At 41.9% G+C, this 24374-nt stretch overlaps 1 long non-coding RNA gene across 1 annotated transcript; it reads left to right on the top strand.

Moving 5' to 3' along the window:
* Positions 1-363: 363 nt before the first annotated feature.
* On the top strand, positions 364-7903 carry LOC115075128. Its single transcript, XR_003852440.1, has 3 exons — positions 364-441; positions 5788-5971; positions 7798-7903. It is a non-coding gene; the product is annotated as an uncharacterized LOC115075128 (long non-coding RNA).
* Positions 7904-24374: the final 16471 nt, after the last annotated feature.

Here is a 24374-nt window from a genome sequence, read left to right on the forward strand (position 1 = left end):
TTTCATGCCACTGTTCATGGTACCTTTTGACTCTCTTTTAGTGCCTTGTAGAGTTCTTGCCCTATCATGGTGCCTTGGGTTATTCATGCCATGTTTAATGCTACTTTGCCCACTCTTGGTGTCTTGGAATGCTCTTCCCTCTGCTGCTGATCTGCCTGCAAGTTTCACTAAACTTGGATTGTAAAGACCAAAAATAGGATGCATTGCTTCCCCCATTAACTTTAATGGACAATGAATGACTGAATGATATGAAAAAAAAAATTTTTGGCCCCAAACCAAATGAAACGAATTGCCGAGCCAAACAAACTGAATGAATGAACTGAACCAATTTTTTTTTTTGCCATGGATATCACTAATAGGACCCATACAGAAAATGCCATAGGACAGAGCCAAGAGCTGCCTCAGAGAGAATTAGGATCAAGGCAAGAATGAGGAAGACAGGTAAGCATAATCCCTCTGTGACATAAACAGCTTAGAACTGACCGTTCTCCATCATGAAGGATCATGTGACAAACGAGACTGGAAAATGATGGGAATAAAATGACTCACTGTTCAGTGCAGATATCATAATACATTATTACTCAGTTATCTGAGGTTACATGGAGGCACAGGAGAAGAACAGCTAATTTAGAGTTACCTACGATGTCAGTGTGCAGAGCTATGGTTTGAAGTTATATCTCAGGGCACTGCCTCCCCAGGATGTGCTGCGAAAGAAGACAGCATTATTTCTCTCGAGTATCTCAAGATCTTTCATTGACCGAACAGACTATTCAGTAATTTGCTCTTGCGTTGAGTGTCCGATGTTACTTGGCCTTCCTGCCTCTATGAGAACACGAGTGAAATCACTAGCGGCATTCGAGAGCGTTGGCTTCCTGGTTTCAATTTCCTGTGCAGGGTAGGTCTGGACACCCGTCTGATGGCTTTTCAAGAGTCTGCATGATGTTTCTTAGATGGCAAACCTTAAAGTTATCCAGCTGCAAACAATTTAGAAAAAGACACGTGCAAGCATGATGATTCCTATCAGCAACATTATGGCCTCCATATACTGAATAATTCCTAAGCCCTAGAACTAGCCGAACAGCTTGAGATCTTTATCCCGCAGCAATTGTTCTCACACTATGAAAGAGACATTCAGGCCAACCAGGGGGATATTTGACTCTGACTTGCAGAGATTTACTCCTGCTCATAATGTTTTGCACATCTTTGAATTTTGCAGATTAAAGGCCAGAAGGCATGATTTTACATGGGCTCTTTGCACACATGGTTACATTTTTCTTTCAAGGATTGAGTTATTTATTATATTTCTAATGAGAAAAGGCAGAGTTTGAATTTATGGGCTAATAAAAATGTCAGCATGAGTAAGGCCATAAAACACTTCTGTGGATATATATAATTTAAGGGCCAATGAAAATCTTTGAAGGAAATTATAAAAATCAGCAGATTTATATCCAAATTGGTAGCAGTCAATGGAGCAAGACGAAACTCTCGTCATCCACATAGAGCTTGGTAAATCCTGGGCCTGCTGATGGAGGCTTCACAATGATCATTTTTTACACTTGACCCTTTTCTCTGCCTCTTCTTAAGGTATGTCCCACCAATTCCTTACAAAGTGATTCTGTCCAGCTATACTCCACCTGTTGAAATACTTTATTTTCATAAAGTTATTTAGCAAAACTCCCTTATCTTCCAAATATAACCTTTTAACCATACCCAAGAGACATTACAATGAGTGAGGTAATCAAATTTGCAGATGATACAAAATTGTTCAGAGTTGTTAAATCACAAGCAGATTGTGATAAATTGCAGGAAGACATTGTGAGACTGGAAAATTGGGCATCCAAATGGCAGATGAAATTTAATATGGATAAGGGCAAGGTGATGCAAATAGGGAAAAATAACCTATGCTATAGTTCAAAATGTTAGGTTCCATATTAGGTGCTACCACCCAAGAAAGAGATCTAGGCGTCATAGTGGATAACACATTGAAATTGTCGGTTCAGTGTGCTGCGGCAGTCAAAAAAGCAAACAGAATGTTGGGAATTATTAGAAAGGGAATGGTGAATAAAACGGAAAATGTCATAATGCCTCTGTATCGCTCTATGGTGAGACCCCACCTTGAATACTGTGTACAGTTCTGGTTGCCGCATCTCAAAAAAGATATACTTGCAATGGAGAAGGTACAGAGAAGGGCTACCAAAATGATAAGGGGAATGGAACAGCTCCCCTATGAGGAAAGACTAAAGAGGTTAGGACTTTTCAGCTTGGAGAAGAGACGGCTGAGGGGGGATATGATAGAGGTCTTTAATATCATGAGAGGTCTAGAACGGGTAGATGTGAATCGGTTATTTACTCTTTCAGATAATAGAAAGACTAGGGGGCACTCCATGAAGTTAACATGTGGCACATTTTAAACTAATCGGAGAAGGTTCTTTTTCACTCAACGCACAATTAGACTCTGGAATTTGTTGCCAGAGGATATGGTTAGTGCAGTTAGTATAGCTGTGTTTAAAAAAAGGATTGGATAAGTTCTTGGAGGAGAAGTCCATTACCTGCTATTAATTAAGTTGAATTAGAAAATAGCCACTGCTATTACTAGCAACAGTAACATGGAATAGACTTAGTTTTTGGGTACTTGCCAGGTTCTTAATGCCTGGATTGGCCACTGTTGTAAACAGGATGCTGGGCTTGATGGACCCTTGGTCTGACCCAGTATGGCATTTTCTTATGTTCTTATTTTCTTATGTTCTTACCTCTAATTTCTGCCTCACTGTCTTAAATCAGTTTAGACATAGCTGCCAACCCACATGATTTTTTCATGTGACCATGCAGTTTTCCATGTGTTCACATGGTCTTACAGTGAGGTGGCAGAAGCAAAGGAAAATCACTTGGTCTCAACATTGCCTGGGGAGATCCACAAGTCTTCTAGGTTTAAAATGTGAAACATGATGAGATTTCCTGCAGACTCAGCTGATAGCTCCATTGGCTTCCCTTGGCTGAGTGGGAGGAGTCAGCAAGGATGGATTGTGATGAGGAGTGAGAATTCCAAGCCCAGGAGTCCTAGTAGTCTTCATGCCCTCTCTCACTGAGGGGATCCTGAAAGGTTGGAGAGGAGGAGAGGAATTCCAAGAGAGGAATTCCTGGGAATTGTTGGAGAAAAAGAGAAGAATGTCTTGCAGTTTGGTGGATCAGGTGCCAGGAGAAGGGTAACTTGCCTAGGAAAGTAATCAGTGTCGCAGACTGATTCATCCCTCATCAGCCAGAGACTCTAGAATAGCATGCGAGGAAGAAAAAGGGGCATTGGAGGAAATGTTTACATTGCCAAACAAGCACTGGGAGGGCCCAGAGTGGAAGAGGATACCCTCCCTGTCTGAGAGAGAGTGGGAAGAGACTGTGATTTTTGTTTTCTGTGTTGTGGAATTTATCAATTTTGTATATTTAGAACTATTTTAATGAGGTTTCTTGATTTTGTATGGGATTTCTCTTTGGGGTTTTGACACATGAGATGTGAGTGACTGTAGGTGGTGAGCGTGAATGAGTGAGAATATGATGTTTGGGCTTTGGGTTTTCATTTCAATACAATATTAGCTTTGAAGTATGATAATTGGCTCAATGATTAAAATTTAAATGTATGTACCACGTAAGTGGCTATTAAAGGACTTATGTACTATCATTGCTAATACTATACTGTTCTGCATTGGTTGATAGTGTTTGCTAAACAGGACAGTGGGTACGGTCTGAGGTTTTTAAATTTCTGTAGCACTATTTATTTATTTATTATTATTTATTTTAAAGTTCTTATAAACCCCCTATACAATTTGTTGTGGATCTAAGTGGTTCACTACCAGTTGAACACAATGTAATACCTGATCCAATGACCATATGCCCCGTCTATGACACCATTGGGTTGTACCATGGTAGACTTTTGGCAGTGGCTCATTTGAAGTCTCCAGAGGGCTAAACATGGAGGTTTCAGTCTCCATAAGAATTCAGGAGAATGAGCAAACATCTGAAGATTTCTGTTTTGTGCCATTCAGAAGATTAACATGGAACGGTGTGAAAGGAACAGGGAAGCTGCATGATCTCTAAACTACAACACTGATGGATAGTTAAGAGGTCAATTTTCCATTAGCCTACAGAAGGCTAAAGTCTGTGGGCAGACTTTAGCCCAAATTTTCAAAGTCCATTTTGAAAATGTGCAGGTTGTCCCAATATCCGTGCAGACACATGGGCGGGAAATTATCCCTGCTCTGAAAATGGGGTAACTTTCTGTTGCACTTGGAGGTGGACCCTTGTCCTGGAGCAGTATGGAACGGCTCCCTGGTAGGGACCAGGAAGCACCTGCCCCCAGGGGGCGGAGCACAGGAGGAGACAGAGGCTAGGATGAGCTTCCCCACTGGAAGCCTGCATTCCCCTCCGGGTGGAGCCCATAGGGACCTGAACCGCTTGGACTTAGGTGGGCCTCACAGGGTCTCCCAGAGAGGTAGTAGAGAGGCGTGCCCATGAACAGCAAGGGAGCGCAGTCAGTCACTAGGCTGTAGGTCTGGAGAACCAAGGAAGGCCAGTACAGCGTAGGCGATGACAAGGCAAGGGAGAAGCCAGAATCAGGAGACATGGTCAATGGCAGCCGGGGTCAGAATCTGAGGATCAGTCCGAGGAGTAGTCAATGAAGCAGGGGTCAGGTCCCAGAGATCAGACAAGGTCACAAGGCAGGCAGAGGTCAGGATGCAGGCAGCGAGCAGGATGGTCAAGGAGCAGGCCGAGGTCAGTACCAGAGAGACAGTCCAAGGGTACTATCTGGGGAGACAGGACAGACGCTGGAACAGAAGGATGCTGGAACAGTAGGACGCTGGAATAGTAGGACACTGGAACAAGACTGGAACAAGACTGTGAACGCGGAGGCAAACTACTTCACTTACAGTGCTGACCCAATTGCCAAGGCAAGGAAGTGCAGGCAGGGACTTCCTTATATCGTACCTTCAATCAGGGCGTGCCGCGGAGCTAGGACCCGCCCCTGGCCCTACAAGAGGCTGGGCGGTCCGCGTGCCCGTGCGTAGGGGCGTGGCCAATGCCACTCAGGACGCCGAACTCCAGCGTGAGGCCTGGTGCGCAGTGGAAGGCCCGGCGACTGCTACTGCAGGACGCCGAGGCCTAGAGGTGCTCGCGGCTGCCACTGGGGAGGCCGACCCGTGACCTGCAGAGGAACTAGCGAGGTGAGCAGGGCTGGGCGTGGACAGGGCGCACAACACTTTCTACAGGTACATTTATGTTCATCCTTTCGAAAAATGTGTTTCCTGCCCCAACTGCATCCCTTGAAATGCCTCCCGTGGGAGAAACGTACGTGAGAAATCGAGTTATGCAGGTAATTTTTTAAAAGCCCAATTGCATATGGAAACCGAAGTTTAAGCCCGGAAATCTTTTTGAAAATGACCCCCTAAATTGCAGTTCACATCCCCACAAGGACTGAATGCTGATTAATTATATATTTTATTTGGGGGAATATCAGATGATCATCGGCTGAGCCTTTGCAGTTAAATGTATAGATGGTATACATATTTTTCACATGCACAGTAGACTTTCTCCTCAGGTGCTCTAAAGTAATTTAAAATAGGAAAAATGACAGAATATAGGGTAACAATATTTTCTGTTATTTATTTAAAAACATTTATAGTCCACTTATACCAACCCTGTTGTGCTAAGTAGGTTACAATACATGAAAACATTACATAAAAATGTATAGAATTACATAATATAAAAAACACAACTAAAATACATTACACTTTCCATCAGCTACAGACTACATCACCAAATGCTGCCTGAAACAAATAAGCTTTCGGCTGTTTTCTGAAGATCTTAACTCTGAAATAGCCCGCGAGAAAGAAGCTACAAAATTCCACATCACTGGTCCTCCTACGGAAAACACTCGATTCGTAACTTCTGGCAAATGAACAGCTTTAAAAGATGGAATTTCAAGGTAACCCAAGAGGAATGTAAACTTTTCACAGTTTTGCTAAATATCTAGGACTGTTCCCTGTAATGGATTTAAACATTAACAAGAACATTTTAAATTCAGTATGCTGTTGCTGTGGGGGCAGCCAATGTAATTCACGCAGCATCCCAACGGGATCATGTCACGTCGATTTCTGTAACGCTTGCAAAACTGGAAGATAGGAATTTGGGAGGCCAATATCCAGACTATTACAATAGTCAAAAAACTTTTTTAGCCAAAAATGTAACGTGATTGACGCAAAGTTCATAATTTAAAAAAACCTGATTTCAAAATAGCTGGGATTTGTGGTTCAAAAGTTAAGACCGTAACCTTCATACCAGCACGTGGGCATACATTGGCGCACGTGCGTCAGTGCATGCCCAGGGACCCAGTCATTTCATAACTCACACACATATGATAAAATAGCCTGACTGTATGCATGTCTGCCAGATTTTAAGTGGGAAAGAGCCTATGCGCATAAATCCCACTTCTACCATGTAAGCTGGGAAATTTTAAAAGGCACACGCATCCACGCGCCATTGCCAGTTTCACCAGTTTGTCTACCAGTTTGCCCAGTTAACAGCTAGGTCCTCCAAACCTCCTTGGTTTGATAGTCTGCACTTCCCCGTTGCCCCAGACCCTTTAAACTCCTGAGAAAAGGCTCTTTCTTTTTAGTTTTTAACTTATACTTCCTCCCTAGCAGAAGTAAGCATACGCCCAGGCGCATGAGTATTTACATGCGCATCTCTTGGCCACGCCCTGAAAGGCTCATGCCCCACCCAGACCACATCTATGCCCCACCCCTTTTGAAAGCTTTTGAGATGTGCACACTGTGGGAGATACGTGTGCATTCGGACAGCTTTTAAAATTTGTTGGGCGCGCATGAGCTTGACTTGTGTGCATATCTCACGATTTTGGTACATGCCGGCCTTTTGAAATTCACCTCTAAATAACAATAAAATAAGACCCCCCAAATTCCTGACTATGGAATTATTAATGCTTGGATGGAAGAGAATCATTTATGTTTACATTTAATGATATCTGAGATTGGGTGTTTTTCTGGAAATTTAGTTCCATTGACCAGAAGAGGAACAATTATTAAAATTATAAAGAAGCCCCGGTTTACAGGAAAAACACACAATCTCAGTTTTCTTTAAATGTAAACATAAATGATTCTCTTCCATCCAAGCATTAATAATAGTAAACATGAAGACACCCTGTTTACAATAACAAGCAATGAATTTATTGGTCATTTTATGGAAAATATTATTGCTCACAAGAAGGATCACGCCTTTAAGAAGAAGCAGGGATGTATGTGTCCATTTACATGAAGAAATATAGAAAAACATGTTTTGCAATAACATTTGACAAAATAATAGAAATGAAGGAATTATAACATTTATTTATTTATTTGTTTATTTTGAACTTTTATATACCGACATTCATGTGGAGAATTTCATATCATATCGGTTTACAGTGAAACAGAAACATTGCAAAAAGCATTACATAGAACAGGGGTTACATAGAACTAGGAACACGGGGGTGGAACTAAGCTAATTATTAGAAAAACTGTCAAATGAACAAAAAACTAGCAGGATGGAATAAATGCGAGTAAATATATAATAGAGCTTATTGAATATTTATTGATTATGGTATCAAAGAGAAAATCAACTCTTGCAAGACCATTGCCTTTGTGTAGCACTATTGCAATCAGAACATCTCATGTTTGATTATTAATTTGTGCATTGTTTGGATTGAGCCATTTAACATTTTAACACCACTTTTCATGATTTATAATATTGCTGGCATAGGGCATCAAGGATCCAAGAAGAAGAGGAATCTGACTGGAGTTTTTTCAACAGAGGAAATATCAAGATATATCCAATGCTTGTGACCAAATCGGTGGAATTTCGGCAGTGGTAGGCTAATAATGGCTTGGGGGTAACCTGTATAGAGTAGCAGTTACTACCACGAGCAACTTTCTGGATAGACTGGATGAACCATTTAGTCTTTTTTTGCCAACATTCACTATGCTACAATTTAATGCAATCCTATTGGTTGCTCTGTGCATTGGAGGTCAGACCTTGACGATTGGAGTGATCTGATTTGACCCTCTCTATAAGAGGACAGACCATGCATTCTGTGGTGAATGAACAATGACAACATGTTGGATTTATTTTGGTGAATAAGTCTCTTAGCAATTTATTTTGACTCATAAGGAAGGGGTATCTATTCATTGAAGACTGTATTTCTCCCCATGATTAATTGTTCACTAGCTCTATGAGTATATTGAAATGCTCAATATGGGGCAAGCAAAAATCAAGATATCTCATGTATATGAATATACTCTCTCTCATTTAACAGCACTTACAAATTTAGGATACTGGTTCTGGATTGTTTATAACACTACTTGATTTTATTAACATGGAAATATTTATTTACCAAAACAGCCACCACCAAGTTACTGTTCATACAATCAATAAATAATTAGTGGACCATCATACTTTGGAAAATTATTTTAAGGAGTTAGCTTGCAGAAGAATATTGTACCATGATAGAAAGTAATGAAGTAGAGAGATATTATTAGTGTAATTATTTGATATAAGGCCTATAAGTACTGAGAATAAATATGCCATTTTTCTTAGCCTGTTTGTAACAAAAATAAGTCATGATCAGATATATTAAAGAGCAGTTATTCAGGAGGCTAACTGTGCAGATATCAGAGGAAAACAGGACAATAACCTCTTAGCCATACCTATCTGCTTGCTAATGTGCTAAGAGCAGACAGTTGGGGCCTCAAGAACACATGGGAGTAGCCCAGAGAAGAAACTACAGTAAAGCTCAGAAGAATTAACTTCAAAAGAGCAACATGAGACAAGCTGTTTGAAATCAGACAGAACAACTCAGAAGAATAGCTTTGGACATTACCAGTGGTTAATGAAGTGCCTGATGAGCTGTTGCTGGTTTCCCGGCATGCTGTGTTCATGGATCTCCAAAAATATATCACATTGGAAACTGTAAAGTATTTTTGTGTATATATTCTTTAATGCAAACTCTAAACTTGTATGCTTTTATTGCTTATTATCAGACTTATAAGTAAAACTTCTATGCTTATAAATAAGTGTGTTGGGTAATCTATAACAAAATAGTCACCAATTTTCCTACCCACTACACTACTAAGCACTACTGGTTATACAATCTTCTTTGCTTTTTCAATAATCGTCGGTTCAAATTCAGTTCCAAAATTCTTTTGATTTTGGTATGCAAATAAAATCCTTAAAGTTTGCTTATCTTATTTACTTATTCATTCATCCCTGTAATTCCATAGTCCACAATCCATAATCCTGACATGGGCCATGATTCAAGTTCAAATCTGCATCACGGGAATCAATTCATTCTTCCTTATTACTTTATAGACTCTAAGAGAAAAAGATGTGTTAACATATTGCACAGTCATCTCATAGCTCAATATGCAGTTACCCATACCCATTTCATTTCAACCTGAAAGTTTGGCGCCAGGTTTAATTCTGGCTCCAGAAGTGCTTACATCTCTTATTTTAAATTTTTTTAGTTAAAATGGTTGCGCACATCACCATCACAATATTGTTGAAATGATGTCAGAAGTATCTATATCAGAAGAAACTAAATCAGTGAATACCATTCAGTTTCAACATTCGGTCCACAGCACTTGATGCGTCAAAAGCACTTGACGCATCAAGTTGGATCAATTACCTACTCTACCCTAGTCCCGACAACACATTAAAGTATTCATCAAAGACAATATTTATTTATTCATTTATAACTTTTTCTATACCGAAGTTCAAATAACAGAGTTAATTATCACTCCGGTTTACATTGCAACCATAAACAGACACTGACAAAATTGTTGTCTTACATAGAACAGGAGGGGAGAGAACTTGGATATAACTTAAACAAGGGGAAGTAACGTATCAAACTGGTAAGAACTGAAGAGAATTGGCTTATAGGGTGAAAAGGTAATCTAAGGAGGGGGTAGGAAGGAGGGATGGAGGGTTGGAAGGGGGGTCGGAAAGGGGGGGGGGGAGGATGGAGGGTTACCATAGATTTAATGAAACTCATATGCATAAATTAGATAGCTTAGTCAGCTGAATGAAATGTGCTTGGGCTTCTGAGCTTGGGATGAGAAAAGTCCATGGAAGGATGTAGCAGGGACGTGTAATTATGGGAAGGCTTGTCTGAAAAGTAGCGTCTTGAGTCTTTTCTTGAATGTACTTGGGCATTGTTCCAGCCTAAGGTCAGGTGGGAGCAGATTCCACTGTTTGGGGCCTGCGGTGGAAAAAGCTCTTTTACTTAAGGAGGTTTTGATTGTGGGTGTTCTAAGAGTGCCTCTTTGCGCTAATCTCAGAGGCCGGGCTGAAGTATGAAGTTGCAGGGGGTCGAGAGTTCCAGCGAAGAGATGTTAAGAATGGCTTTGTGGGTGATTGATAATAGCTTGTAGAGGATTCTGAATTTGACTGGGAGCCAGTGGAGCTTCTTAAGGATCGGTGTAATGTGGTCCCTTTTGTTAGATTTTTTAAGTATCCTTGCTGTTGCATTCTGAAGCAACTGGAGAGGTTTAATGGAGTTTTCTGGAAGGCCGTGAAGTAGTGCATTACAGTAATCAATTTTAGAAAAGATGATCGCTTGCAAGACCGATCTGAAGTCTTGAAAATGAAGGAGGGGTCTTAGTCTTTTTAACACCTGAAATTTGAAGTAGCACTCCTTTATTGTAATAACTCCGTATTATATCCTCTACGACATCCAAATTGGTTTTCATCGAGTAATTCATGTTCTTCAATAAAATCATCCAAGTGTATCAATATTGCCTTCTCAATAATCTTTGTCAAGGTGAGCAAACTGGAGACTAAACAATAATTGGTAAGATCACTAATGTCTTTGCTAGCTTCCTTTTGTATTGGCTTAATTGTTGCCTCTTTCAGTGGTGCTGGCAAACACCCTCCTAACAATGACTGATTCAAAATTGATCTAATAATGCTACTTTGGGCAGCTGAAGTCTTTTAATTAGCTCACTTTCAACATTCAGGCTGTTCACGCTAGAGTGTGGAGGTTGGGCTGGAGAAATATTTCTCCATACTAAGGTGGTATGATATTAAGGGCAATCTGATAGGTATAACTATTTCAAGTCTGTGCAGCCATGTAAACCAATTTAGCATTGTCAAAATGGGGCTACTAGAATAATTGTTCCTTATCTTTCTTTAATTTAAGAATTGTCTTTGCTATTAAGGAAATTGGAGGGAATGTATATAGTAGGCCTTTGCTCCACGGTAACTTAAAACCATCCATTGCTGGTACTTGGTCGGTTGGTTTATTGTAACAATACTATTGTAGTTTCTGATTGCGTGGTGATATTGAGTGGTGATGGGAAAGAGGTCTACTGCTGGTGTCCCCCAAAGCTTGAAGAAGCAATTCAGAGTTTGTTATTATATTTAGTGGGTTAAAAATTTTTTTTGTATTCATGTTAAAGTGTTTAACCCTACGAGTAGAGATTTTTTGCACTTTTTGGTGTTTTTGTTGTAGTCAGACATGACCTCTTTGTATTGATTGTGGTTGTTGCATGTGCTGCTGTGGTTGCTGAAACCGTTGCACTACTAAAGGACAATATCTGTAATATGAATATGGGTTTATCTCATTTGTGAGTAGTAATAAGGAACTTTTGAATGTGTCGTGTCTTCATCTTCTCTGTGAAGAAGTATCCATCTGTGATGCAGATAATGACTGGTGGAACTTTAAGTCTTAATTGACTCCACCGTTTTGTTAATCTTGTCTCTAAATAATTTGCCACCTCTACATGGGATGTCCACTAACTTCTCATGGAGTTCCTGCCTGAATCCAGATACTTGCAGCCACGTCAACCTTTCAGCTACTATGCCTGCTGTTGAAACTCTAGATGATGTGTCAAAAATGTTGTAATTGGAGTGCATGAAATGTTTTTCATAGACTTCTGTATTTTTCATGATTCAGTGAATTGTTTGAACTCTTTCTGGTAATTAATCTGCATGATTCTTTAGCTTTTGCAGATTGTTGAAGAGATATTGGATCATTTGCAACTGGTAGGCTTCAATTCTAGATTGCAATGTTATTCCTTGGAATACTCTCTTGCCTATTGTGTCAAGGATTCTTGAGTCTTTAACAGAAGAGGTTTTTGAATACATCTTGGCCTTTTTGACTTTCTTCATGGCTGATTTGACAATAGGGAATCATGAGGTAATTGAACTTCATGTCATGGACATTTCTGTGGTTGATATTCACATTCTTTGCATTAGTATTATGGAAAAGGGTGTTTTCCATCATTTTTTCTGGATATCAATAGCGCTTAATGCTTTAGTGGTTGTATGCATTGAAGAATGCCTTTCAGTTTAGTGATATTCTCTACCTCTTCTTGAAGACTGAATGGTATAGCTTCAGACATTTTTTGTATGAATATTGGATAGGTAGTATCCTCTAGCAATTGAGCGTCCTTTTTCCTAACCCACACAGCCACTTCTCCTGGGCGCCGGGTGCCAGATGCACACTTTCCCCCTAGTGCCTCCATTTTAACGCGGCGGCTCATTTTCCTACTGCATCACGCCCAGGAGAGGAAGATGGGCCCGCATTAGAAAAGCGAGCACTTAATCATGAGCACCCGTTTTTCGTGTGCCGATATGACATTGGCCTGAAAGTGAGCTCACTGATAATTTAAAGGTATACCAGGTCTTGATACCAGTAATTCAAAACTAACATTATCCATGATTACTTATTCTAAGGTTAGAATGTAACTGAAAACTGTTCATACTAATTCTGGATATTTGCACTTGTGTAGGTGTTTAACCTTTAGGCACAGCTTCTTAATGCAGCCTGGGTTCCTGGAATAATAAAAGCAGTATTGTTTTTGTCAGTCTGTTTTTTGGTTCACAGAAGTCATCACGTCCCAGGCCACAACCCTGGATGAGCCCTTCTTGCCCATCCCTTGTCATGCTGCTGCTTTCAGCTCATATTTACAACAACAATATTAATTAATGAAGCAGGCATCTCTTAGAAACTGCTGCCTTTGGAAGGGTAATCTGTTTTACCTCGTGCCCTTTTGTCCCTCTCCTGGGCACTTATCAACTGGGAGATAACTGAGCTATTAAGTGATATCGTCTAATTATAAAGCATTGAATAATTAACCATTCCAGTCACTGGAATGGAAAATGCAATGGCCCATCCTTTACAGTTCTTGATGATTCAGTGGTTCCTGGAATTCTAATTCATAAGAACATAAGAACATAAGAAATTGCCATGCTGGGTCAGACCAAGGGTCCATCAAGCCCAGCATCCTGTTTCCAACAGAGGCCAAACCAGGCCACAAGAACCTGGCAATTACCCAAACACCTAGAAGATCCCATGCTACTGATGCAATTAATAGCAGTGGCTATTCCCTAAGTAAAATTGATTAATAGCAGTTAATGGACTTCTCTTCCAAGAACTTATCCAAACCTTTTTTGAACCCAGCTACACTAACTGCACTAACCACATCCTCTGGCAACAAATTCCAGAGATTTATTGTGCGTTGAGTGAAAAAGAATTTTCTCCGATTAGTCTTAAATGTGCTACTTGCTAACTTCATGGAATGCCCCCTAGTCCTTCTATTATTCGAAAGTGTAAATAACCGAGTCACATCTACTCGTTCAAGACCTCTCATGATCTTAAAGACCTCTATGATATCCCCCCTCAGCCGTCTCTTCTCCAAGCTGAAAAGCCCTAACCTCTTCAGCCTTTCCTCATAGGGGAGCTGTTCCATCCCCTTTATCATTTTGGTTGCCCTTCTCTGTACCTTCTCCATTGCAACTATATCTTTTTTGAGATACGGCGACCAGAATTGTACACAGTATTCAAGGTGTGGTCTCATCATGGAGCGATATAGAGGCATTATGACATTTTCCGTTTTATTAACCATTCCCTTCCTAATAATTCCTAATATTTTATTTGCTTTTTTGACTGCTCCAGCACACTGAGCCGACGATTTCAATGTATTATCTACTATGACGCCTAGATCTCTTTCTTGGGTGGTAGCTCCTAATATGGAACCTAACATCGTGTAACTACAGCAAGGGTTATTTTTCCCTATATACAACACCTTGCACTTGTCCACATTAAATTTCATCTGCCATTGGATGCCCAATCTTCCAGTCTTGCAAGGTCCTCCTGTAATGTATCACAGTCTGCTTGTGATTTAACTACTCTGAATAATTTTGTATCATCCGCAAATTTGATAATGTCACTCATCGTATTCCTTTCCAGATCATTGATATATATATTGAAAAGCACCGGTCCAAGTACAGATCCCTGAGGCACTCCACTGTTTACCCTTTTCCACTGAGAAAATTAACCATTTAGTCCTACTCTCTGTTTCCTGTCTTTTAACCAGTTTGTAATCCACGAAAGGACATCGCCTCCTATCCCATGACTTTTTAGTTTTCGTAGAAGCCTCTCATGAGGGACTTTGTCAAACGCCTTCTGAAAATCCAAATACACTACATCTACCGGTTCACCTTTATCCACATGTTTATTAACCCCTTCAAAAAAATGAAGCAGATTTGTTAGACAAGACTTCCCTTGGGTAAATCCATGTTGACTGTGTCCCATTAAACCATGTCTTTCTATATGCTCTACATTCATTACTTTTATGTATTATCTGATTACTTAATAACAATATTGTGCTTACAAATATTTCCTCAGGATCTGAGGATATGGGACACAATCAGCTTATGAGAAAATATCCGTCTTTAGATGCCAGCAAATGCCAGCAAATGCCCCTTCTTTGACCATATTCAAGTCCTTGCTGAAAATCCCACGTTTTCAGATTGCCCAATGCTGGTTGAAGCCCATTGCAGGCAAAAGCCTGCAGATTATTCTCAGGAGACCTTAGAATATTCTGATGCTTATTCCCATGTATAGGGTAACTAGTCCGGGTTATTTTGATTTGTATTAGGGTAGATTATTCCCGGTATTTCTTGCTCTGGATTAGTGGTGACTTAGTGCTTCCTAATCATGACCTTGTTAGTTTTAACCATGGACATGTCATGAAACCTGGTACAAAATTTCAAAAAGTGCTCAGTGCCTAAATTTGTTTCTGAAGTTTTAGATGACCACATTTAGGGAGCCTATCAGTCAGATTTAGGCCCCTACATTGTCAGTTGCAAACTTACCTAAGATTTAGGGGTCTAAATTTAGCCGTGCAATTTATTTGTTTACATTTACAAGCCTTAACCCTGGCTTCATCATTCCTCGCAGAATGATGAATCCTGCAAAAACGGGAAGTGGTGGGGCAGGCCTGCAAAAGCCCGCAGCCTTCGCACCACGGCGGTGCGCCAACTGCCAGCTATCACACCGAATAGCGCCACCGTGAAAGGTGGTGCTAGTTGGCGCGCTACTGCCGACGATAATGTTAGTAACATTATCACCGGCAGCAAAGACACCGCCGACTCCGCCCTTCCCCACCCAACTCCTCCCCTCCCCCTAATTTTCATTCTATTGCATGCGAAAAGGCCCTTATCGCTTGCGATAAGCCTTTGATAAATGACCCCCTTAGTTTGCTACCTGGTGCTGAAAATCTGTGCTATGCTGTCCCTAACCATTTCCCTGCCACAGCTTTGCCTCTTTCCAGCTCACTCATTAGGGATCTAAATATAGGTGCCCAGATCTAGTCAGCTTTTCAAGAGGCTCATTTAGGTGCCTAACTGCCTAAGGCAGAAAGCATAATCTACTGACACCACAGGTTGTGGAGTAGCTGAATTGGAACCAGAAGGCTACCACTCCACAGAAACTAACCATGTTGATGCTGGCAGGCCTGTGGTGGCCGGGTACCATCCAGCAAAGAGCCAGGGTTCCAGGTGGCTGGATATTCAGTCAACAGCCTCACCAATTTTGATAGGCATTTTGATTATCTAAGCTTGGTGGTTAGATAGAGTGGAAGCAGGGCTGGATGTTGGATTAAGTATAGGAACTTGTATGCTCATCTGCCCAGGATAGTAGAGAACCAAAGAGGAAGACAAAAAGATTGAATTAGATAAGGAACGATAGCCTTCAAGGGGTCAAACTTCTATGGATGGTAGTTGGGCTACATCTTTAGCAGTGTAGATCATAATGTTAGACTGGTGGACCCTTGGACCGAGGGGGAGTTGATGCCACCTGTGGGGAGGAGCCCCACAGATCCCACCATCAGTTGGTGAGGCAGATGACAAGCAGACACCCTGCTGGAGCTTCACCACTACCGGCCCGTGGTTCCCTCAGGTTGAGCCCTTGGGTGCCGGGGCCGGCTGGACTTATGTGGGGCCTCTGCGACAACGAAAGTCCAGAAGAGAGGTAGGCAGTGTAGCTCATAGTTGGTATCCAGACAAGGGTCGTGGCAGATGGCATAGCTCGTAGTCAAGTCCGGTCCGAAGTCATAACCAAAGACAAGCAGGAGCAACACACAGATCACAGGAGCGTGATCCTGCAGGTAGGAACTCGCCTTAAAAAGTGCCAGAATAATAACTGGGAAGAATGATTAAAGAATAGTGACATCATCCGTGGGGCCCGCCGGCACTTTCCCACCACGGGCCCTTTAAATATCAAGGAGGGGTGTGCGCGCGTGCCTAGGAAGCAGCGACGGGATGGCGGCAGCTCCTAAGGAGGGGAGCAGCAGAAGGAAGGAGATGGTCAGCTGCGGTTAACAGCAGCAGAGGCAGTGGCTCCCTGCAGCAACGAAGAGACCGGGGGCAGGCCCGAAGTGGTGTCGGGTGAGCGGCCGCAAGCCTGCAAGCATAACAATAATAACTGGGAAAAATGATTGGTCCAATTGGTCTTTATCTGTTGTCATCTACTATATATGTTACTATTTATTTATTTATTTATTTTTAACTTTTATATACCGACATTCTTGCATTAAATGCAAATCATGCCGGTTTACAGTGAAACAGAAAAAGCAGAAAAAAAATTCCTTAGTCGAATACAATGAAACAGCTTAGTTAACAAAGGAAACATAGAAATACATTTTTACATATACACAAAGGTTTGCACGAAGGGGTGCACAAAGGGGAGATCCCCTTTGTCGCGCCCCTTTGTCGCGCCCCTTCGGCGTGCGACGCCCGGCGCACGACGCCTGGTGTTGAGGCTGTCTTAACTGTCCGATGTTAGTGACGTCATGGGGGGGGGCGGGTCTAATGATTGCAGCACTTACATCGCTGCTTCTTTCCAGTTCCAGGTGAAGATCAAGCTGTTTTACTATGGGCCAAATTATTAAACTTTCTTCACATAGACACAGGATGGCCCCGTGTTTGATATTATTTTATTTTATTTATTTATTTGTTTTTATATGCCGACATTCACCCTGGGGTATCACATCTGTTTACATAATGTATGGTAAAGTAGTGCGATTATAGGTCACACTATTTTTAAGACATAGTGTAATTAAGCGAAGTATAGTCATGCCACCAGTTTCTATTTAATGAAATGCAACCATATCTTATTTTCTCAGTGTTTCTCAAGGCAGAAATAGAGTACCCCCTAGCCAGTTTGGTTTTCAAGATAGCCCCAGTGAACATACATGAAATAAATTCTGACTGCACTGCCTCCGCTGCACGCAAATCTATCCCATGCATATTCATTATGGAAATTCTGAAACCCCTACTGGCTAGAGGATACGCCAAGGCCAGTTTGAGAAACATTATAGGGCATTTCTTTAATAAATGGGGCTTTTTTGTAATAATCAAATGTCAATATCTTCAAAACAGTCTGCAAATTCTAATATATTTCAGCAAACATCAACAGCTTTCCCAAAGGCTCTGACATAGGGATGGGCAATGTTTAGCACAGCTCTTCCAAGCACGGACCAAACTAGGGCAGAGAGCAGCAACAGCAACCCTCACAGCAGTCAAGACTGGAGGGGGAACATCTTCCCACCTCCATCCATGGGATGGCAACAGAGCTAAATAGCACGGTTGCTGTTTTTTGGCACTGGATCATAAAAGATTGCTATCTTCTGGTCTAGATATTTGCAAAACACAATACAAGTGTTGCGTTTGGCAATCTGCAGGCTGCTCCATTGAACTGCCGCACTCACCTCCCTGGTCCGGGCCAACCTCGCTGTTCGTTGACGCGGCGAATGCTGCCAGCCAGGCCATGTGGGACGACACCGCTCTCCCTGAGACGCTGCCAGGGAGAGCGGTGTCGTCACGTGCTGTGGGATTTAAAGGGACCATGGCTGGAAAGTCCTTGCGGCCCCTAAAGATGACATCATCAGTACTGCCCTATATAAGGGCAGCTCCCCAGAAGCAGCTCGCCTCAGCATCAGGTCCAGCTACTCTTCAGTAGTGTGTGTTGCTTCCCAGCATCCAACTTGTCTTCAGTTTTGTCCAGCTTGTCTTCAATCCTTGTTCACTTTGTCTTCTGTGTTAGTCCTGCTTGTCCTTGCCCTTGTCTGCTTGCCCTGCCTATCCATCCCTGTTCTCCTCCTTCAGATAGATATCTGATTTTGACCTAGGCCTAGACTCTGGGTATGCCTGATCACTGCCTGCCTCTGACCACTGCCTGTATCCCGGCTATGCCTGACCGCCACCTAGAACCCAGATACACCTGACCACTGCCTGCCTATGACCCTAGCTAACTACTGACCTTCTGCCAACAGCAGAGATCCCACCTAAGTCTTGCTGGCCCTGGCGACTAAAGGCTCAACCCAAGGGGAATGTGGGCTGGTATAGGTGAATGTCCCGACTGGTCTCTGCTTTGCCTGGGTCTGCCTGTTGATGGTGAGAACCTACCCAGGGCTCCTCCCTGCAGGTTGCGTCAATCTTGCCTCGGCCCAAGGGACCACAGACATAACAGGTCCCTAGTCACAAGTTATTCATACAAGGCATTCCTTGCCCCTTACTGGACCAAAGTTCATTTTGCTGAAATGGTGAAGCAAAGAAAGCTAAGGAGAGAAAAACCCTCTCTTCTAATCATTACCTTCTCTATCAAGCTCTCTGAGGATTAAATTCGTACCAGAAGGCTACTGGAGGGATGTAGGACATTGAAACGCTGCCACAAATTAGCATTGCATTCCAAAGAAGAAACTTTATTTACACATGGACAAAGCAAATTCTTACCTATCTGGACATCCAACTCAAGTTTCTCAGTAAAACGTAACCTTTTTTTATTGTATTCAAAAATGTTTCTAAAGTTCTGATATATTTTTGCCATTTTGAGAATGATGTAATAAAATGCGATAAATGTAGCACACGTTTTACTACTGTTTAGCACACTTTTGTGTGATAAAGTAACTGCCAATTTTGATACTAGTTTTTGTGCTCAAAATGTATGGTAAAACAGTAGTAAAAAAGCACTGAAATTAGGTAAAGTGTGTTAAAGCGTGTTTAAATGAATGCAGATGTTTTAACACTGAAACTTTAACTTCGCTTTCGGAGGTGAAGTTAAACTTTAAAGCACTTTTTCTAGGTGTATAAAGAAGAATGCTGGGACAGGCACCTTACGCCAATCTTTTTGGATCTGCCCTCATCTGCAAAATTTCTAGTTCAAGATCATAAGATACCTGAGCATGGTTCTAGACCAACATAAAAAGTTCTCTGTGGACAGGATCTCATTTGATAGATCGTTGCTGAATGTTAAAGGCTTGGGTTGGCATTCTTAGTTGCAGCAGAAGTGAATCGTATTTGTTGAAGGGATGCGAGTCCCATTGGCAGTGGAGAAATATGTTCCACAGTGTTATCAGTGCTATTCAGATGGAAAATACGGTAAACGGAGCGTCCTTAGGCGAAAGATGGCTTTCCATGACACTTGGGATTTGTAGATACAAATGCATCCACATAGAGCATTTTTATTTATTTTATTTATTTAAAGTTTCTTTTATACCGATGACCGTTTACACATCGCATCGGTTTACAGTTAAAAAGGAACAAATGGGCAGAACCCTTACATATAACATTGAAAAAACAGGTTAACTTTTGGGCAGGGCCCTTACATGTAACTGAGAACAAGGAGGTTAAAACTGGGATAGGGTATAGAGCTGACTATGCTGCGCAGCGTCCGTGATATCAATAAATAGATACAGCAAAATCAGCAAAATCACAACTATTTACATGGATTGAAATACTCAATTGCCCATGAAAGAATGATTCTTACAGATTTTACTTTATGCATGGTTGTAATTAGGCTTAAGACCACTGTACCTGGAAGTGTGCAATTCTACTGAGATAAATATGGAGCTAGGCTAAAGGGGGGTGGGTGAAGATAGCCTGGCGATTTCTTTAGTGAAGGTTTTGAGTTGGATTTGCTCATCTGGATAGATGGGGAAAAAAATGCATGTGCCTTAACTTGTTTACAATGGAAAATGCATTTCAGAAACCAAATGCACATTGCCTTGAGTGGTTTATGCTGGATTGTTTTATAAACACGTTTAAACAAAAGCACTTTTTTGTAAAATAGGAGTCCATGGACAGGTTAATAGGTACCTCTTGGGTCTGAGGGTTCTGGATCAGAGGCTTTTGGGTCTCAGAATCCAGTGTCAAGGACTCTCAGGCCCGGTGGTACGAGGTCGGGGCTTGTAGGGTCAAAGGTCTAGCAGTCTTGGTCCCAGGAGTTTGCCTACATTTTGTATCTGTTCTTCCCATTGACTCTCATTAACAGTTAGAGCCTGTGGGTACTGGTACCTGGTTACTGGGTTCTTGGGCTTAGGAGATCCAGAACCAACACCCCTGGCCCTAGGAACCTTGTAATCAGAACACTCAGCCTGGGAGTCCTGGGATCAACTCCCCAGGCCTGGGAGTGTTTGCTCCAGGATTACCTTACCTGTAGCACACAGAGTCTAGCCAGGGGCCTGAAGAACTCCAGCCTTGAACCCTAAGGCATGAAATCTTCTGGCCTGGGATACCCGGGACCAAGACCCTTCAACCTGGGACCACCAAGACAGAGACCTCTTACATCAGAGTCCCTGGGCCAAAGGGCCACTACCCTGAAACCTTTGGATCAGACTGACCAGGATGCAAGCCAAAGCCAGGACCTCCAGTCCCTCTGCCCATGACTTCCAGGTCACAGATCCTCTGCCCCAGAAACCTTGGTTCAGTTCTCCTGTCCCAGAGCCCCCCTCGGCCATAGCCTTTAACCCAGGAACCTTAAAGCCAGATAGCTCCCTACCCATTAATGCCCCCCCCCCCCACTCAGGTTCTCTAACCATGATGCCTCCCACCCACTAAGACACCCTCCAGCATCTCCCCCAACCCCTAAACCTATCCACCCTAATACCATTAAGGAAGAATGTAAGGACTATAAAATTGAAGTCATCCATCTGGGAGCAATAACCTTGCTAGAAACAGTATGCAAACAATACAAAGAGATTTCCAGACTCTGGGAAAGCAGCTTGGGCACAGGTTACCTTTGCAGAAATGTTACCTGTTCCCAGAAAGGGAAGAGAAAGACCAAGTTATATAGACAACTTTAACACCTGGCTCAAAACCTGGTGTAAAGGAGGATTTGGATGCCCTGGGGGCTAGGGCCATCTATGGAATAATAAAAGACTATGGGGTAAAGATGGCCTATATCTGTCTGTGGCAGGAAAAAGACTCCTAAGTGAGAAACTGAGACCATGTGTCATCAGGCATTTAAACTAGAGGATGCGGGCAACAGAAGAACATCAATAGCACTGGAATGTCAACCCTGACACTTACAAATACAGGAAATGGGTGGAGAAAAAAACCAAAATGAGTCCACTCTTAAGCAAAAGAGCAGAAAAGATTTCCAGGAAGAGCAGCAAGGCAAGTGAGAAAAGCTGGAAAGCTAGGTACAAAAATACTCGTAATCTGAGCAATAAAGCTCCAGATCTGCAGGCCCTAACGGTGGAAGCAGACTTGGATATCGTTGCTGTTACAGAGACCTGGTTCAGCGAGTCCTATGAATGGGATGCGGCCACCCAGGCTGTAACCTGTTGTGGAAGAATAGAAAGGACAGAAAAGGAGAAGGAGTATTTCTTTATGTCAAAAACTATATCCTAGTAACTGAAGAAAAGGGGGCGTGAGGTAAGGAGGAAGTGCTGGCTTAAAAAGAGATGATGACACATCCACTTACACTGGGGTGGTCTACAGGCCCCCGACTCAGGCAAAGGAATTGGACAGAGATCTGTCCAAAAACATCGAAAAAGTGGGGAAGGAAGGAAGAAGTGTTGCTTGATGGAGATTTTAATCTGCTAGATGTAGGCTGGAGTATTCCTGCTGCAGTATCTGTAAAAGTAGAGGGACTGTGGATGCCTTCCAGGGGTGATGGAACTCATGAGGGAGCTCACAAATGGATGCCCACCTGAGCACCAGAGATCTGTGATGGGTGCTATGTCCAACACTAAATATAATCCCCAGATTTTTATAGCTATGGGCAGTGGAAGTGAGTTTGCATTTTGAATCCGCCCCTTGCCAGAGCCCCACCTTTTGGGGGTGGATAGGCTTCAAGGGGGTATAAAATATTTTGGAGAATGCTCAATAGATAGAGGGATAGGTACAGCTGAAGAAGCTAGGAGGAAGGAGCTAGAGATCCCTCCCAGGACCTCAACAGAGAGGGCTGGGAACTGGAGATCACCCCTTGATCTCAGAGCAGAGGCGAGATAACCAGAGGAAGTTGACCAAAATAATGGGTCAGTTTCAGAAGAATCTAGATATGAATATCTTGAAGGAAAGGAGGAGTAGGGGGAGATATGATATAGATGTTCAGATACCTGAAAGGTATTAATGATACACAAACATCAAAACTTTTTCATTGGAAAGGATACTGTACAACTAGGAGTCATAATATGAAACTCCAGGGGGGATGACTCAGAACCATCCTCAGGAAATATTTGGGATGACCTCCAGAGGGGATGACTCAGAACCATCCTCAGGAAATGTTTGGGATGACCTCCTGAAAGAGGTGGTGAGGAGGAGAACTGTAAATGAATTTAAAATAGCATGGGATAAACATTGCTAATGCCTAAAGAGTCAACGTGATTGGCAATGAATAAAAGGGGTAACCTATGTTAATTTTAGATGTAACATTTCTGTGTGGGAGTAATCTGCATGGAGTGGCAGTTACTTCCAATTCCCCCTGAGGATGGAAAGATTGACAGGACAAAGGACTATCAGAAGATTGCTGCAAACATCTGGCTTAAGCAAGGGGGGCCCTTAATTTGGTTGGAAAGGGATCAAGTTAACATAGGTTTAGTTCATTTTATTTTAATATGACAAACTCCGTAAGTGATAATCCATAGGCTGATAGACATCGCTGTGTATTTTATACCTATAGGGGGTAATTTTCAAAAAGAGTTACATGCGTAAATGTAGCTACTATTGTAGCAATTTTCAAAAGCCATTTACTCAAGTAAAGTGCACTTATGTGAGTAAATCCTATAGACAAGTCAATGGCATATATTGTAGCAATTTTCAAAAACCCACTTACTCAAGTAAAGTGAATTTACTCCAGTAAACCTGGTTTTTACTCGAGTAAATGCTTTTTAAAATCAGGCCCATAAAACGCAGCACTCACTGACATACTACGCAAGACAGGAGCTAGTGCTGTACCTAAGCAGAGTGTCTCCAAGGATATGCAATAATAAATTTATATTTGCTCTTAGTAAATTTCCCATGTGTGGAGAAGCGCCTTTTAGAGTGAATTAACACTCAACTCTTCCACCCTCTCTGGAGATGGAAAGGACTTATGTGCAGATACATTCTTGGGATTATGCGCATATTCTCAAAAGTCTGCACAAATATGTTATGCCTGTCGCTCGCAGACGGCTGCAACCTCTCATGCTCACCTCTTTTACCAGTTTGCCTAGTTCGTAAAGGATAGGACTTCCTAACCCCTAGGTAAAGGATAGGACTTCCTAACCCCCTTAGTTAATTAGCCTCTACCCTTAAAATCCCACTGACTAGCCTAGTTTTTTTTTGTTTTAGGACTTACATGCCATCCATAGCAGAAGTAAAGTTACATGGTAGGGGACTCCCGGCGCACGCTTGTGTGCGTATTTATGTGCTGGTTTCATTCATAAATCCTGGAATGCTCATGCCTTGCTCAGACCAGTATTTTGTGAGATTCACCTTTGAGTAAAGAAGATTTTACTTGCAATTTATCAAAACATTTCCTATAAAAATAAGGTCTGTACAGGGCTCATGATTTCCCTGATAAATAGATGAGTAATGTACATTCAGGGCATGACCATTCCAGGATTTATGAATGAAACCAGATGAGTAAATATGTATGTCCATGCAAATTATCAGATTCTGAAAAATTTACAAGGTCTGAGTTACTCTGAAGAATAAAATAAGATATAAACTAATAAATAAGGAAAAGAAAACAAAACAATGTGCCCAACTGCCGTGCCATTGCTTGATCGCAA

The sequence above is a fragment of the Rhinatrema bivittatum genome, chromosome 13 (genome assembly GCF_901001135.1).
Source record: "Rhinatrema bivittatum chromosome 13, aRhiBiv1.1, whole genome shotgun sequence".
Classification (NCBI taxonomy): domain Eukaryota; kingdom Metazoa; phylum Chordata; class Amphibia; order Gymnophiona; family Rhinatrematidae; genus Rhinatrema; species Rhinatrema bivittatum.